The following is an 18,384-nucleotide window of genomic DNA, read 5'->3' as shown; positions in this document are numbered from 1 at the left end:
CCAGCTGTCTTGTGAATGTAAATTTCATCACCAACTTCCTCACACAGAGCATGATCATTCCATTTTTATGTGTTTAAAATGTTGCTTCTAGGCTGCTCTCTATTCTACTTTTTTTGTTTTCTAATGAGGCCATAGATTTTTCCCATGTGTTTCTTGAATATTCACATTGCCTTTTGTGTGACTCATCTGTGGATGGTTTATGGTTATTAGAGATATCAGTGCAGAAAATATTCACTTGAGAAGTTCCTACTAGATTCTGGGAACAGACTTGTGTTCAGGCATATGGAAATGTGGAATTAAGCATTTAAAAGGTAAGAAATCCCTCACCTGAGCCATTGATAGAACTTCCATAAAAATATCTTTCAGAGTTTTTTCCAGGGCTGCTTCTAGTCCATATGGAGTCTGTGAGAATTAGAAAAAGAAAAAAGAAAAAAAAAATGTTTCTTCCTGGGGTTATTGGGCTTGGGGCTTGAGGAACAGAGAGTTTTGGTCTCCATTCGCCTCTAGCCCAGGTGTCCTTGAACAGTAAACAGTAAATCTACTTGCCCTTATCCTACTGCTCTGAGTCTGTCACTCTAAGTTCCTATGCAGAACTCCTGATTTTCTGAAAACCAGAACAAAGCAGAGGGAATCCTGTCATTTCCCCATTTCTATGGCCTACGTTGCTTTCGTGGTGGCTTCAGGTTTCAGGGTGGCCCCACAACTTCTGGTTGTCTTTTTTGTGGCTTGGAAAGAAGCCCTGTGCTTAAACAAGTTGGACACTAATAAAGACTTAGAAGTCAGAGGGCATATCTTGCCTGGGCTCTTGAAATAAGTGCTATGTGTCACTGTGTCCTATTAGTGAGAAGGGAGAGCATATTGCTCAGATCATATCTGTATAGTCTAAGGAGGCTCCCTGCAGCTTTCCTTCCTGTCCACTGTGGTATGTTCAAAGAACTCTGAATCTCTACCTCGCCTGGTTCCTGACCACTGACTCCTCACTAATTCAACTTATTCTTCCAAATGTTGACACTCATTTATACCATCAGCCAAACAAGCTCAAGCCTTTCCTAGTTTAAAAGAAAAATCCTTTCTTCCATTCAGCCGCTCCCTCTAGCTACTGCCCTTTCTCCTTCCCTTGAAAGCTAAACTTCCAAAGGGATCCCATACAAAAGCCTTCTTCTCCACCTCCCACTCATTACTCACTCTGCATAATCTGGCCTCCAACCCAGCAATTTCTCTAGAACTGTTCTCATCATGGATATTTGCTTAACTCTTTAAGTGCCAAGCACAAGTGGCATTTTTCAGTTCGTATTCAAATTAGCCTAGATAAAATATTGATCCTTGAAACTCTCTCCTCAGATTTCTTGATCTCATCAAGAGAGTGAATATGCTCCATAAAGACAGGGGTCTGTCTTATTTTATTAATGTGTCTCAAGTCCCCAGAACGAGGTTTGGTCTATAATAAGCTCTCAATAAATATTTGCTGAGTTAATTTTTCTTTCCTGGTTCTCCTCCTGCTTATCTGGACATACTCTCTCAGAGTTTTCCACCTGAGTCCTCAGCTTATATTTGGATATAACTTGGAGTGAAAAATCTAGAGTGCTGTATATGCAAAAACTCTATCAGCTAATTAAAATATATATCATTACAAGAATAAAATCCCGGAATAATTAACAATAATTGTGAAAGCTGTCTATTTCATGCATAAAAATAGTTTAATAAGGAAATTATTATATAAACATAAACAGTATGTTTACTAAGTATCTCTATTAAGAATATAATGTCCTTTGAATAAAAAAAGTTTATAAAATGTTAAAGAATAATACAGGTCAAAATAGTAAAGATATCATGATTATAGTGTTTGTGGCATTTCTTGGTATACTGGCATTCATGGAAATAAATAAAATTACTTTTAAGAACTATATTTAATGCTCAGTTATTCAATTGTACTAGGCCATGAGTCTTTCAAGAAAAAGTCCTATTTGAGAATCCTTTCATGTCTTGTGAGGATAAATTAAAAGGAAAATGTCACCTTTGCCACCTCCAACTTTCACAGGCAGGAGATTCTCTAAAATCTGGACACAACAACAATCAGTTATCTTTGGTGCAAACACAATAGAGAATATAAAGGAAATAAAGTAAAGAAGGAAGTATTAGAGAACAATGGGGTACCCCAAAATGTCTTGCTTCCCTGCTGACGTCATCTGAAAGTGAATAGCAGTTCAATATTGTAAATGTGCAGAAGCCTTACAATAGAAGTCCAGGAAGAAATAGCACTGGGAATAAAGTTTCTGTGCTAGAATATCAAAGTTTTCAAGTTTGACCACTCAGTTTCAAGTAACCAAATAGTAATAACAATTGCGATGCAAAATACAAATTAAAATTTATTCTTATATGCCAGAATTCCATTCTGTGATAGTATGTTAGTTTTGGCCAAATACTGATCCTAACACTAAGCCATTCCACAATGTTATCTATTTATAAGCCCTCTTTCTCTAAAAACTCCTTAAATATTGATGTCTCTATGAGAAACACAGTCAAGAAAGAGAAGTATTAAGTAATATTGCAATCATCAAAAAGCAGATCGTGGGACAAAATAAATAACCCGTTTTCTTTAGCAAATAAATGTAAACCTTAAAAAAAAAAGAGTGAACCCACAGATTGAGATCTAATAATGACATCAACTACTTGTAATATATACACCTTAGTGGGTTCATTACTCAGAAAAAAATTGTAAAATAAAGATATATATATATATAAAGATATATATATAAAGATATATATATAAAATATATATAATATATATATATTTCCTTGACTATTATATATATATATATATAATAGTCAAGGAAATTTGACTATATATATATATATATATATATATATAATAGTCAAGGAAATTTGAATGTTGACTGGATATTTGACTCTATTAAGAAAGCACCGGTAACTTTTTAGGCATGAAAATGGCATGAGTCCTTTTTTTTTCAGAGATATCAAAAAAACATTTATCAATAAAATAATACAATGTTGGGGATTTATTTCAAAACAATCTAGGCAGTAGGGAATGGGTAGGGGTATAGACAAAACAAAATTAGCTATATGTGCTAAGGTAACCAGCCCCTAATACGGCTCCAATAACCCCCACCTCTTGGTATTCATATTCTTGAGTAATCTCCTCCCACATGGAATAGCGTTGACCTTGTATAGCCACAGATATGTGGAAATGAAGGTATTTGACTTCCAAGAATAGGTCACAATATAGTTCTTGCCTTGTTATCTCTCTAAGATCACTCATTTTAGGAGAAGCCACTTCATTACCTGTCATGAAGACAATTGAGCAACTCTGTAGAAAGATCTACATGAAGAAAACTAAGACCTCCTGCCGACAACCAGCCTTGACTTGCCAGGCACGTGAGGGAGCCATCTTAGAAACAGATCTTCAAGCCGCAGTCAGGCCTTCAGATGGCCATGATTCCAGTCTAAGCCAGATCCACACAGCTAAGCAACTCCTGGATTTATGACTCACTAAAAAAAAAAATACAAGAATAAATGTTTATTGCATTAAGTCTCAAAGTTTTAGGGTAATTTGTTATACACAATAGATAGCTAGTTAAAGTGAAATTATTGAAGTATGGTGAGGGGTCCTCAAGGAGTTCATTATACCACTCTTTCAATCTTATACATGTTTGAAATTTTATAATAAAAATCTTAAGGCCAATATTAAAATATAGAATATTAGGATTTCATAGAAGTCCATTGTCTATCCTATTCTCGACATGTTTTTATGCTTAATGATTTCATACTGTCATCATTCTTACCATCTCCCAAATATTTATCTAAATCCCAGAGTTCTGAACTAAGCCATATTCATGGAGCTAACATTTATGACAAATCTAACATCTTAAAAAAAAAAAAATCTCTTCTCTCAAACCTGCTCTTCTAATGGTATGTCCTATTGTCACAAATGTCAAGTTGTTGTTACCCAAGTCAGACACCTGAAAGCCATGCTGGACCTGGTCTTTTCTCTCTTGGCATACCATTTTCCGGGTCTTGTTTGTTTCATGCTCTAAATAGTTATTTATTAGATTCCCCCCTCCTCTTTCGTTATTCCTACTTCCACCGTTCCTAGCTAATACTTTTATTTTCTCACACCAATCTCTTATCTCACTCTGTATTATTAGGGTAAGCTAACCTATAGTAATCAACCCAAATGTACAATAATTCAACATCATAAATGTTTATTTCTGGCTCATGTAACAGTTCAGGGTATGTTTCAAGACAGTAGGGAGGCCTATAGTGATGGCAGAACTAGTATCTTCATGACCTGGTTTTGAAGGTCTCAACCCAGTCAGCTAGGAGGGGGAAGCGTGTAAAACCTAGCACATGTGAGGTTTTAATAAGCCTGTAGCACAATTCACTTTTGCACACATTCCGTAGAGAGGAATAAGGATACATGGCCACACCTAAGGGCGAGAGGGACTGAGAACTGTGGTCCCCGTGTGCCCCCAGTCAGACAAAGGACATTCTGGAAAACAGCTGCTGTTCTTTGCCAAATATCTTTCATGTTCAATCCTTCACATTGCTACTAGAGTGATTCACCATAGAACTTAAGTAATATTTGTGGAGCGAGCGGCAGTTATGAAGAGTGTCCTCGAAATTCTTCAATGGCTTCCCATCGATTATAGGGTAAAAATGGTAACTTCTTATCATTGTATCAAGGCCCCTGTTGCTCTGCTCCTGATACCTTCCCACCTCGTTTCATGTCATTCTTTCCCTCTCACTCTAGTATTCGACTAGACTGGACCATTTGCCATTGCCTAAATAATCCACGTTCTTTCATGTGTTATGTCTTTACACATTTTTCTTCTCTCTGTTTCACCCATAAACTCTGACTCATCCCTCAAGCCTCAGTTCGAGTCACTTCCTCTAGGAAACCTTCACAAGTGCCCACCGCCACTTCCACTGCCTCTCCCCTCCCCCATAGAATTAGAGGCTAGCTTCTCCTTCAGCTCTTTAGCACCTTGCACTAACCTCTATTCAGTAATTATCACTTTACCTTGTTATTCTGTGCTCGCATAACCCTGTCTCTCCTCCAGGAAGTAAGGCGGTTAATGAGGAAAGCAGTAGGTATGCTATCTATTCTCTCTCTATTATTAAAGGGGCAGCAACCATTCAGGCAGTTTTAACATTCTCCATTTCAAGTTCCACTAGCCCATACAAGTTTAGCCAGAAATAAAAATCAACACAATAGCAGAAACATTCTTCCTCCTGTTGAGTAAATGGCATAACCACCATCACTCTCAGTTATTATATATATAATAGTAACTTTGTATTACTATATATAAAGTAGTAACTTCATATTAATATATATATAATCTTTGAGGATATGAATGGCTCCCACAGGCAGGTGGTCAAATGAAACACAGCAAGCAGAAAGGCCAAGAAAGAGGGGCCCTCCATAGGGGCTTATACAGAAGAGGCAGAAAATTCTTCTAAACTGACCCTGACCTCTGACCTTTTTCACTAAGATCAACCAGTATTTCATTAAAAAATTTTAGCCACAAAATAGGGCATTCTTTTCTTGTGATTCACATTACCCAGAAGCCTCTGGTTCCCAGAGTTTGAGTAGTAGCTTTCAAAGATGATAATATTTGCCAACAATCCCTAGGACTATTTTATATTTCCTGAAACAAAAAGGGGATTATTTTGTCCATATTTTTCATTTCTACAGGATTTTGCATATATTAGTTCTTCCTCTGGCATTATAGCAATATGTTTCTGTTAAAATATGAGAATTATGCTATTGTCTTTTAAACATCAGTTGTCCTTTAAGGTTGACAATCTCCCTGACATTCTGATAAACATCTTACTCAGCATGTGGATACTAATTTCTCATTCATTATGAGGAATACTGGTCACAGGCAGGCAGAAGTAAATACTTGAGAAATTGATTTTTACCAACTTCCCATAATTACCTGCTCGATTCTATACGACTGCATTGTCACTCCAAGCAATAACCTTTCAAACTATGCAGAAAAAAATATCACTGTGATTATTGTTGAGCTAATTGTATCAAATCACTCTCCGTTGACAACATTTTCTTTTTTCTTCTCTGGCATGTTTTCATCCATTTTCATAACCCAGGAGGGTGCTTTATCATACTTCCTCTTGTCCATGGATTAGTATGTCTACATTCTAGCTTTCCTTTAAGGTCCAGTTTAAATACCAACACCTCCTCTATGAAACTTCGATGAGGCTATCTTGAATCATCTATCTGTCCTGTACAGTACCTATCTTAACTCTCCCATTGCATTACAAAGTACTTAATTTAAAAAATGCACATGTTCTTACTACGTTATCCTTTTTTTTTTCATTCTTTTTTTTTTTTTTTTTGAATATGTTATCCTTAAAGTACCAATGGGAGTATTGGATTACAGATGATTCTCATCAAGTGTTCATTGAATGAACACATTTTTTTTCTTTGATATAAATTGCTATCTTAGTGAATTGTTACTTTAAAGGTTTTAGTGAATAATTAAGAGAGATTTGGGGTAAGATTTTTATACGTTTTTGTACAGTATTTGGTATATATAATATAATCTAAGTTTCGCTCAGGGAGTCACCTTCGTTGCCCTTCATCGCTAGAATGTGAATGATCTTCACTTTCATAAGGGCAGAGACGAGGTCTATTGTTTTCCTCTAAGCCCTGGTGCCTGGTATGCCGTAAGTACGCAAATACATATACAACAAATCCATCCTTCGAGGTCCACTTCAATTTCTTTCAAAAGCTTTTCAAACCAGCCCTGGATTCATTTATGCCTGATGCTATATGATTGTGTGTAATATATATTTATACATACATACATACATAATCTATGTGCATATATTTTCTTTGAATAATTCAACATAGCAATCATCCAAAGAAAGTATTATTATCCCGGTTTTATAGATGAGACAACCGAGGGTCAGAGGCCTTTAAGTAATCAGATGACAGACGGATTGTCAGTGCTCGAATTCTAATTCGAAGACGCTTAACTCCACAGGGCTCTTTTTACTACACCACAGTATCTCTTGTAATTTCGAGGCTTGACATTTTCTTCACTTTCCAAAATCAACTGCATAGTAATATAAGCCTTCTAGAGTTAGCATTAATGTTAATATCCATGTTCCTTTGCGATCTATTTTTCTTTCTGTTCTTTACTTCACGGTATGCTCTGCTCATGAAAACATTCTGACAATGATGAGAGCTTTCATTCTAGTTGTGTTCTGACGTGGCTTCCTTTTCTATATATAAGCTAATAGTGTATTTTTCTTGGATATCTCTCAATTCTTGTAGTTTAATAAAGCTTTCCAAAACACACTGAAGTTTTACGTGCATGTTTGTGTTTTTTTTTTTTTTAATCTTGGTGCACACTTCCCACTTCCTCCTGCTAATCACATCGCTCTTATGATGGTCTATCTTTTATCTAATAATTTTTCACTTTACCATAAATTAGCTAGTTCTTTTCTCCATTTTTTAATTATACAAGCAATACATCTTCATTGTAGAAATGTTAGAAAAATACATATAAATAAAAGGAAAATATTAATAATTGGAAATCCCACTACCCAGAGAAAACTCTATTACTACAACAGTCTCTGTATTGTTTTATTTTTATTTATATAAATATATTTGTATAGATGTATACAGATTTTTAAAAATAAAATTACATTATACACAAGAGTTATTTTTAATTAAAATTTTGTCATTTAATGTTTCATAGATATTAAAAAGAAGAGTTTATTTTTTTGCAAAGAATAAAATCTATAATATATTTAAATAAATTTGTTAAGTTTGAGATGCGTTTAAAAATAGACAAGATTGAGACTCTAAGGAGAAATCTGGGATAGAAATATAAATTTGGGAGTCATCAGGATACTGACGATATTTAACATCACATGAGTGAATTAGAGCACCTTGGGTAAAAGTGTAGATACTGTACATATCAGTACACTGTTGACAAAAGCAGAGAGTAATATTTATTTAGTCCAGTGATGCAAATACTTAATAGTAATATAACTAAAAACCATGACATAACTGTACCAGAAAGATCGGAAAAAGATAAGAATTAAGGGATGGAGGGCATGCAAACAAATGGCATCTACCAAAATCAAAAGTCAATCTCTAAAATTAAAAAATAAAAAGATTGATATATTATTTAGAAACACGGAGGTAAATACCAGACCAGGTAATTGACCCAAATAGTGTACCTGGGTTCATCTTGAGTTTCCTTACTGATTCTGGGCACCCCTTAAACTTCCTCTTAGATCAAGCTGGAAGGTTGATAATACATGTCTTCATAAGCATTCCAAAAGAAGTCTACAGAAGGCTGGAGAGAACTGAAGCCAGAGTCTACCCGGGGTCTGTTGGGCTGGGGGAATTTGAGTTTGTTGTTTGACTTCTATATTTCATTCTCTGTCACAGGAAGGCAATTTTCCATGTTTAGCTTATTGTTCGGCTTGGTAGCCACACTTGGTACATCCACTTATTTGGAACAGTCTCTCATTCTCTTGCTGAGAAAGTATGCATTTATACCACTCCTGTTTGGGAAAGTCCTTATCTGCCTTGATGTGAAGCCCTATGTTACTAAAAAGATGAATCAAAGTAAATTCCCAGCTTGCCTTTCACTGCTATAATCTGTGCTTCATATTCTTATTACAGCTACATCTCCCACCCTCACTCTTAGCCTTGATCACTGTAACTTAAGAGGTGCCAATAGGGTTTCCAACATTTTTCCTTTCTTCTCTGTCGCTTCAATTTGTCCCTATTGCACCATACCTAATAGAAATTCTTTGAATTTTGCGGAATTTCATTGGCACTATTCCCTGGTTTTGAAACAAATTAGTTGGAGTATTTTGTTTTTGTTTCTTTAATGCCTCTTGGCCATTTACAATTCTGAGAAAAACTTCAGAAACTTATACATAAGCTATGATCTTTCCCAGAAGTTTGTGGCAACTGGCAAGGTTTCTTGATTCTCCTAAATTTGCTTAATTCATATCTAAATATTCTTGTAAAATGTGTTAAATATAGATCTTTTCAAATTCACAGCCCAAACAAGACTTATATTTTAATGTATACTAGGTCACACTACCTGGTCCTGTATTGACTCAGGAATCATAGCAGAATTAAAAGATGGGCAGGAAAACAGTAAAGCAGACACTTAAAGTCATCCCTGAAGAACAGATGATCAGGAAAGTACAACAAGAAGGCGTATTGGATTATAAAATCTAACAGCATAAACTTCAGATGAGGTGGAGATGTGAGGGGTGTGTGTGTGTGTGTGTGTGTGTGTGTGTGTGTGTGTGTGTGTTCTTTTGGACAAGAGGGGTAACAACGAAGAGCAAGATCCCTACATATTCCATTACCCCACCCTACCAAACCTTGAGTTACCTAAAATGTAAAAGTAAAACCAGCTTCCACTTGGGAGGGCTACAGGGGAAGCGGTGCGTTTTGGGGTCAGCCAGATATCAGTTATAGAGTACTAATCATAGTGAATATCATGAAATAGAAGAAATCACTCAAATAGTTTGTTGATGTAGAAGAAGGAAGAAGAAGGAGGTTAGAATCCTGGAGAACACTGACGTCGAAATCTTATGCCTACTTTATAATTATTTTGTATTAAAACAACACATGTACCTAATTTAAAAATTCATATAAAACTAAAAGGTTTATAATGACAAAGAGCAGAGTTCTACCTGTACCCCTCTCCATGCGGTGGCCCTGCACTCCAAAGGCAGTCTCAAATCCACTCTCAACTATTCTTGTTTTCCTTGATATTTACCCTTTCATATTTAACTGAACATTATTTTTCAAAGCCGTTATTCATCAACTTTAGGTTTTAGGTATTAGCTATTGACTTCCTATTTTGGTGGATGAGAACTTAGCTCTGCCATAACATCACCTTTCTCCTCACCCTACCACTCCACCCCAACCAACATCCCAACGATTTGGCATAAAATCACTAATCGGTGTTTACATTATAATAATGTATGATAATGCTTCTAAAGAACCAAACAGTCCTTTGTAATCATGCATCCTGTCTTGTTCGACCCTTCATTTTTCCTAGAGTTGATAATTATCCCATATTTTTATTTGTTTAATTTTCAATGTACCTCTAACACTCTAACATGTTTTTCCTAATATTCCCCAACATATCTGTCACCTATCTAATGAAAACTTTTTGCATACACGCAAACTCATCGATTCCATTTTTCCTCCCTGAAGATCTTTTTCCTGAGGACTCCACGTTTCTGCTTCAATCTTGATTAGTTTTTCTCTAGGCCTGCTACATAGCTTTTATTTTTAGAACTTCCCTCTGCTGTTCTCCCTCCCCTTTCCCAGATCCCATGTCTTCCTCTTTCTTGGTTTACTTCTGCATTTTGCTAGAACATACCTTCCCAAGAAAGGTTGCATAGGAAATAAGTTTTCTTAATCTTTAAATATCTGAAAATTTGTATATTCTACCTTTATACCGATTGATAATTTGATGAGTTCTAGAATATTTCTAAATTGATATATTATTTTACATATGTGATTTTGAATATGCATTTGTAACTAAATTTACATTGTAAAAGTTACAAATAGAAAAATGACTGCATGAGATGAACAAGGAAGTAGAAACAAGGGTAGATTTTCTTTTAACTTGATTTTAAAAAGAGAGAGGAGAGTGATAACTAAATAATAACTAAATAGAATGAAAGATAGAGAAGGCTTTCTTTTTCCCCCTCTCTTTACTAAAAAAAGCAAGGATTTATGAATATAGACTCTAGAAATAAGAGTAAATGTTGAAAATAAGCAAAAGAGATAATCCAATAAAACATGATCTTGGTCCTTGAAAAGAGAACAAGAGCACAGTAGAAAAGTTAGCTTTAAATAAGAGGAGAAATATTTTTCCTTTAAAATATTTTTCCTTTAAAGTTAGCTTTAAATAAGAGGAAAAATATTTTTCCTTTAAAATCAGATTGAAGGAGGGAAGAAGCAGCTTGGTTGATGATAGAGATAAGGATAGGAGGTTGAAGCAGTTCATGCAGTAGGATAACCTTACTTTTTCTATTCATTAGGAGAGTAATTAGATTCTGAGAGAGCGAAAAGAGGAGGCAGAAGGGATGAACTGAGCAGGGCAATGAAGGTCTGGGGGATGGGAGAGAGCTGGACAGGGAAGTTTATTAATAGGTTTGCCCAAAAGTTCTGGCTTACAAAAATTATCACTATTCACCATCCAGTCCTAAGTTTTAGACTCCTCAGAGTCAGATAATAGGCATGTGAGATAAACACTTTACTTCCCCTTTCCATGTTGCCAGGATGGTCAGGGTCAAGTTTGGATGGGAAATGCAGAAATACAGAAAGAACACCTTGGATTGCTTTGCACCTAGCTGGTCTTTACTGAATATGAAGTTTCTGCTTCCCCCAAAATTGCTCTCCCACGAGAAGATCAGGTTCCTAAGGGTGTCCAGGCGGTGTACAAATCCACTTTAATCACAAGCACTATGGAATTGCTTCTAAAACGTGCTGCACAGGTGGCGACAGAGGCAAGGAAGTGAGAACATGTTTAACAACTTGTTTACAGGCAAGATATTTTTAAAGGGTGTTTTGTTGTTGTGTGTAGTTTTCCCTTGCAAGATGTAATTTACACAATAGCATTGCCAAACACATTTAGTAGCATGTTATGCTCCTAGGGAAATCTACTGTACTCTATTCAAATTTACACATGTAAAACTCATGTTTCACATATGGAGAAACTGAGGCATAGAGTGGATAAATAAGGTCACAGAGCTAGGGAACAATAACATTGAGAATCAAACTGGTGGCCTAACCTGATCCAAAGCCTGAACCCTAAGCCATCATCTGCTTTACCTGAAATACATACGTTATTTGGTACACTCATTCATTCACTCAATTAATACATAGTGAACAATTCTTGGCTTGAATAAAGGAAGGAGAGAGAAAGTCCCCCATGCCCTACATCGGGCATTCCTCTCAGTCCTTTCCCTCACCCCCACTGACAAATCCTGGGAGCAAAGCCAACGTAGCCTTGGCATTCATCTGGACGCAGACTGAGAACACAATATAGACCAAATGCATAGGAAATGGAGTCTTCTGTGAGGCCCTCTTGTCAAAGCTGTGGCTTACTTACCTCCACTTATGTACATCAAAAGGTAAAATTAAAAATAAAATTAAGTTGTTATTCAGGTTATTCTTTGTTGGAAACTCTTAGCTGGAACAGTACTGTCCAGTAGAAATATAATACAAGCCACATATATAATTTTAAATTCTTCAATAGCCATATATTTTAAAATGTACAAAGATACATGTGAAATTAATTTTAAAATAATTTAACCCATTCTACCTCAAAATTATCATTTTAACATGTAATCAATATAAAAATTATTGATGAGATATTTCACATTCTTTTTCATTCTAAGTCTTCAATATCGGGTATGTAATTTATAATTACAGCACGTCTCAATTTAGACTAGTCACATTTCATGCACTCAATAGCCACCTGGGACTAGTGGCTACAATATTAGAAAGCACAGAGCTAGAAAGTTACTTATTGTGAGGCAAACTCGGCCTCTCCAAACTTCCACTCATGAACTCTGGTTATGCTCCACGGAGTGAGAAAGTACAACTACATCTCTTTCAGGGACCTTGGCTTGTGTGATATTATGAAATATAGGTCGAGAATTGAAGTAACTTGCCTAAGGTCATCCATTAAGTCAATGGTAAAGCCAGGATGAGCACTCAGATGTTCTAACTCCTATGCTATGCTCTTCCCATAATGCCACGCTACTCTCTCTCACAAGGCAGACTTCAAATATTTTACATTCGAAAATACCCTTGTGCTTCTGTTTTCAAGGCAAACCCTTTTAGTATTCCTCATATGTGCCTCTCAGACCTGCTGGTTGCCTAACACCGCACTTTACATATGGCAAGTACCCTATAAATGATTTTTAATCAAATGAGTTTGTGTAGTTTGTATAAACAGTACCCATACAAATGATTATTCAGTTGTCTTTGTATAGTTATTCAAACATTTCAGTACATACACGATGTAAAGCATTGTGTCAGATGATCATAAAGGAAAAATGAACCTTGAGATGACCTACCTAGCCTTCATGACATATGGCAATTGCTGAATTACTTTTTAATGTTCTTAAACTACCTGGTACAGGACATCATGTAGTCTTTTTCTGGGAGTCAGTGTTAAACATATTGGCCTTCGTTACCCAGAATATATCCTTTTGGAGAATTAAGGCAATCTTTTCTCATTTCTCTATGTCTGAACTTTCTCCTATTTCCCCTAATTTATCATATAGATCATTATTACTGATTCTGAGATATCATTCTCAAGTGCCTTCAGCACATTGAAAATTAATTTGTTTGGACCTTTTAAGTAAATGTTCTCTTACTTGCTTCTTCCCTATTGAAGCTTGTGTACCAGTGATCGTCAAAGTGTGGCTCTTGTGGAACATTGAGACCCTTTCAGGAAAACAACTACAAATATTTGTTGTTAGTAATAAAATTCAAACTTTTAAGTAAAAATTAATATTTGTAAAAACTTGTATCTGCTGCTAGAAACTTGACAGCTTCCCAATATTTAAAAACTTTTCCATGCAGCTCAGGGTAATACTAACAAATGTGATTTTTTTTTAACATTGTATAATGAAATATGTCAACATTTGGAAGATCTACACAAGTCAAGGAACCAATATTTTCCAAATAACCCATGTGTGATGTTGCAAAATCATGCATGGGTAGAAAACTCATTCAAAGAACAAGATAAACCAACTCAATGAACCCAAGATAAAACAGAATACAAAAAGTTCATTGAGGGTTTCCAATTCCACATTCCAACTAATCTTTAAGAAATTACAACTTGATGAGTTTGGTAGTATCAAATAATATTACCTACAATTATCTGAAAAGGCTGTTAAAACACATCCCTTTTCTAACTGCATATCTGTACAACACCATATTTTCTTCATATACTACAACCAAAACAACATGCCACGACAGATTAAATGCGGAAGTATATGTGAAAATTCACTGTTTTCTATTAAGCCAAGTGTTAAAGAGATATGAAAAAAACGTTAAAAAGCCACCCAAATCACTAAAGTTTCTGTTTTGGAAAGTATAGTTTTTTTGTTTATTAAAAATGTTATTTATGTTATACCCTTTCCAGTTTGAAGACTACGCTCTTTCAAGAAGATGAAAAGTCTCATTCAGTTGTCACAGGAAGTAACATATATAACGCAGTAGTACATGGCTCAGGCTTGGCAATCAGATTGCCAAGATGGGTTTAAGTTCTGGCTCTACCACTTATTAGTTTTGCTATGTTCAACAATTATTCAACCTTTCTATGCCTCAATTCCTCACATATCAGATAGATATTGTACTTCCTACCTTATGAGAATTAAATGGCAACACTTGTTAAACTCTTAAATCCAGAATTATCATTGCCACTACAAGAATGTATATTACCTTTAAGAATAATGTGGTGCTAACATAACAATAAGAGGTATTCTAAAATAATGAATTTCTCTTCTTTCATCAGAAAGTCATTTCTCCAAATATAATACCAGCTTAGTTTTTCTCCAAACTCAACTCAATGATTTCTCACAACATATTTCTTGGTACTAGAAGTACTAAACATTGTATTTTTTTTCTGTTATAAAATTGAAAAGCATGCATTACGCTTACATGAAAGGTTGATTTTCGTATGGCATATCTCTAATAACATTACATTTGAGCTGGATTGCAAAGGCTGAATCAAAAAGTTAACATGAGCAGGTAAACAAAGCAATGATCAGGCACTGACTTTGAGAATGAGCTTGGTAATCACCTAGTGATGTCTGTTATGTTTCGAAATTGCTTTTACTACAGGCACACAACTTAATGAACCCAATCAGAAAATTTTCTTCAACAATGCATACCTCACCTTGGATATTATAAATCACAGAGCATTTGAAATATATTTTTACATATTAAGCCTGTATAAAACACTGTAATAGAAAATCCTCATAATCATCATGGTTGGATCTATGATAATGCTAATTCTTTACTCAATGTAATTAACAAACGGCAGAAACCTCATGAGTATCTGAGGGAGCCATATGAATGTACTTGGACTAATACCTTATTAGGGTTCCCTATAGCTAATTATAATCAAATGTGTTTTGATTGTCAAAGCCTCATCCTGTTTTGACTTTAAAGTCATCATTAAAGTTGGACATTTATTAATCATAAAGTTTGCTGACTCTTTTCTGTCATCTCTATTTTTCTATTGCCTATGCATGGATTTTTATTTTAAATTTCAGATATCATACTCTTTGTTATAAAATTTCCATGTCATTCTTTTTTATAATTTCTGTTTCTCTGCTGATAACTTCTGTTTTCATTCAATTCAAGTGTATTTACCTTCATCTCATGAAGTATAATTATAATAACTACTTTTACGTTTGATAATTCTGCATCTAGGTTATCTCTTGTTTTTTTCTTTGTGAATTAGTCACATTTTCCTAGTTCTTCCTAGTTAAGTAATTTTGGATACAGAATTGTATCAATTCTGGGTCTCGTTAAAATTTTCTGGGAAATATTTGGGGTTTTTTGTTTGTTTTTTCCTTTAAGGAGGCAATCAACCCAGTCAATCTCAGGCTTCAAGTTCTATCTCATCTTCTCTGAGTAGTGGTTATAGTCCATTTCATTTTCTAGGGCTTTGCTATGTTTCTTTGAGTCTGTCCTGTGCATGCCTGCTCAGGAGTAAGCCCAGGACTTGGGGAAGTTTATACACAGAATTAGAGGATCCCTCTTGTCAGCTCTTTCCTCTTCATTCTCACCAAACCCCTCTTCTCTGGCCCACAGGAAACTTTTTCTGGTTCTTCTGGCCAGAAAGCTGGACTTCTCTCAGGGTTTCAGTTATTTATGTTCTCTACCGCTATGTAGCTGCACAAGTGGAGCCCATCCTTGAGGCAAAACCATAAGTGAAAAGAGAAAAAAATGGGGAACATCCTCATACGTTTTTTCAAGTTTTGACTCTTTTTCATGATCTACCTGCTTCTGTTTACATTTCAGAGTTCTTAGGCACTTGCTTTTTGTATTTGGTCCAGATTTTTAGTTGTCATCGGCAAAAGAACCTGGCTTGAGTGGCTTTATTCCACTTTGGCTAGAATCAGAGTTCCCCTGCCTACTTCATGTTTTATCTTCCACCACTCTCCCATCACTTAACTGTGCTCTAGCCTTTTCTTCGGATGGTTTACTAAATGGCCAACTTTATTCCAATATCATGCCATTGCACTTGCTCTCTCCTCTGTGTAAAATCTGTTTCCCCATTCTAAAATGTAAATGCTATGACCTTTTCTGACTTCTACATTACTGTAATTCCAACTGGACATGATAGGTAGACAAAAACATACTTGCTGGGTGGCTGGTTGGCCTGCTTAACTAAGAACCAATTGCTTAAAATTGGGTATTCTAGTTCAAGCAAAAATAAAGTACAAGTTTATTCAATGAATTTAACTAAACTAGCAAAGAAAAGCGTTCTCATGCTAAGTCTTAATATAAACATATGTGCCAACATGTTATCATCTTACCTGTCAAGAACTTTGCAAGGCACATAGAGTCGTTTGTTTTCTCTTTTATAGCTTGAACAATCGTTAAATACTTCTCTTTGATTTCATTTTGCAGGATTTATACCTCATACTAAAGTTTGCTTTTCTTCTGTCACTAACAACGAATACCCATATTACTTCATTACTCATTAATTGTTTAGGCTTTTGTTTTTTTGTTAGCTTTGTAAATTTGATTCTGTTTAAGAGGTAGCAGACTGCCCTGGGTTCAAATCCAGTTCTCTACTTACTAGTTGTTGAGATATGGGTAATTTAAGTACTCTTGCAGTTTTTGTGCATTAGATAAAATCACCTACGTTGAAGGAGGTAGGTAAAGCATGTGAAATGTCTATCACAGAGTCTAGCACAAACTGCAGGCTCAAAAACAATTGTTTTTATTACTTTCCTATCCTTCTAGTATTGAGTTAGCTTGAGCTCTCCCAATGCTTCTTTTCTTACTCCAGCTTTCTCTGTGCACTCCTTTATTTTTATCTCTAGGTAGCTAAATGATCACAGAATTTTTATGAATCTTAATTATGGGTCTTCAGGTTTTCTGACGTAGAACTATTTAATTTTCTTGAGAAAGATTCAAGTTGCTTGAGGTTTTCAAACACCTCCTACCCAAGATTTTACCTCAGTAAATCATGTTCATAGTGTTTTTTTTAATAGAAACAATGACTTCAGTCTTCTCCAAGGACAGCTAAACACATGGTGTCACTGAGTCTAGCAAAAGAGAAATTTTACTTTACGTCTACTCTTTTACTGTAGACAAAAGTTATTTTACCTTTCATTAATTTAATATACAGTAATATTAATCCTAAGAAGCTCACACATTATTCTTATGAATTACGATGACTGTACACAGTAAACAAAGTATTAGCTAATTAATTACTTAAAGAATAGAGTTTCCTTGTTGAGAATTAACAATCTAAAATGTTGGACTTTCTTGCCAATAATATCATCAGGAAATATCAACAATCTAAAATGTTGGACTTTCTTGCCAATAATATCATCAGGAAATAAAACTGAAAAGTTTGCTAATTTTCACATCTACTCGTGAAATTTAAGTACGTTTCTCTTCCTCATACATAAGAATTAGAAAATTAAGAGATCTTTAATTAAAAAAAAAAAACATTAAAATTGAAGAGAAGCATAAACACGACTCTAATTTGCTAATATTTCCTCCAATTTGCATGTTACAAAGTGTTCTAATGTCAGTTAATTGAATTAGTTAGCTCTCTACAAGTTTTACTACATAGATAGTATTGTCATACTTAAGAGAGCATTTTACAGATTATATTTTTGATAAGTGTCATTATAAGTACAGGTCACATCTAACTGTGAATACTAAATAAAAAAATAATTTTTTTCTAAGTGTCAGGTATTTTGAGAAAACACTACAGTAAAAACGTGGCTTATTCCTTTAAAAATTAGATGTGAGGCTCATTTATCAATGTTTAAAGGAGCAATCACAATACTATTGGAAAATACTTTCAAATTCCAATGAGGTAGGTTCAGGAGACACTCCCAGTAACCCTTAGGCCAAGAACAAAAGAAATATACAATATTTGTTTCTAACTTTACATGACAATTTTTGTCACATTAGGGAAATTCACTGAGCTACCTTAAAGTCTTCCTAAAGCCAAGTAAAATTATTTTTAAAAAAGCTTCATTAAACTTAGAAAAAAAAAATGCAAGATTGCCAAGGAAAATGACTATCTTAAAGTTAAGAACTAAAAGAAAAGCTAATAGTTAACA

This window comes from Rousettus aegyptiacus, unplaced genomic scaffold (assembly GCF_014176215.1).
Source record: "Rousettus aegyptiacus isolate mRouAeg1 unplaced genomic scaffold, mRouAeg1.p scaffold_m13_p_6, whole genome shotgun sequence".
Taxonomy (NCBI): domain Eukaryota; kingdom Metazoa; phylum Chordata; class Mammalia; order Chiroptera; family Pteropodidae; genus Rousettus; species Rousettus aegyptiacus.
This window is presented reverse-complemented; position numbering follows the sequence as displayed.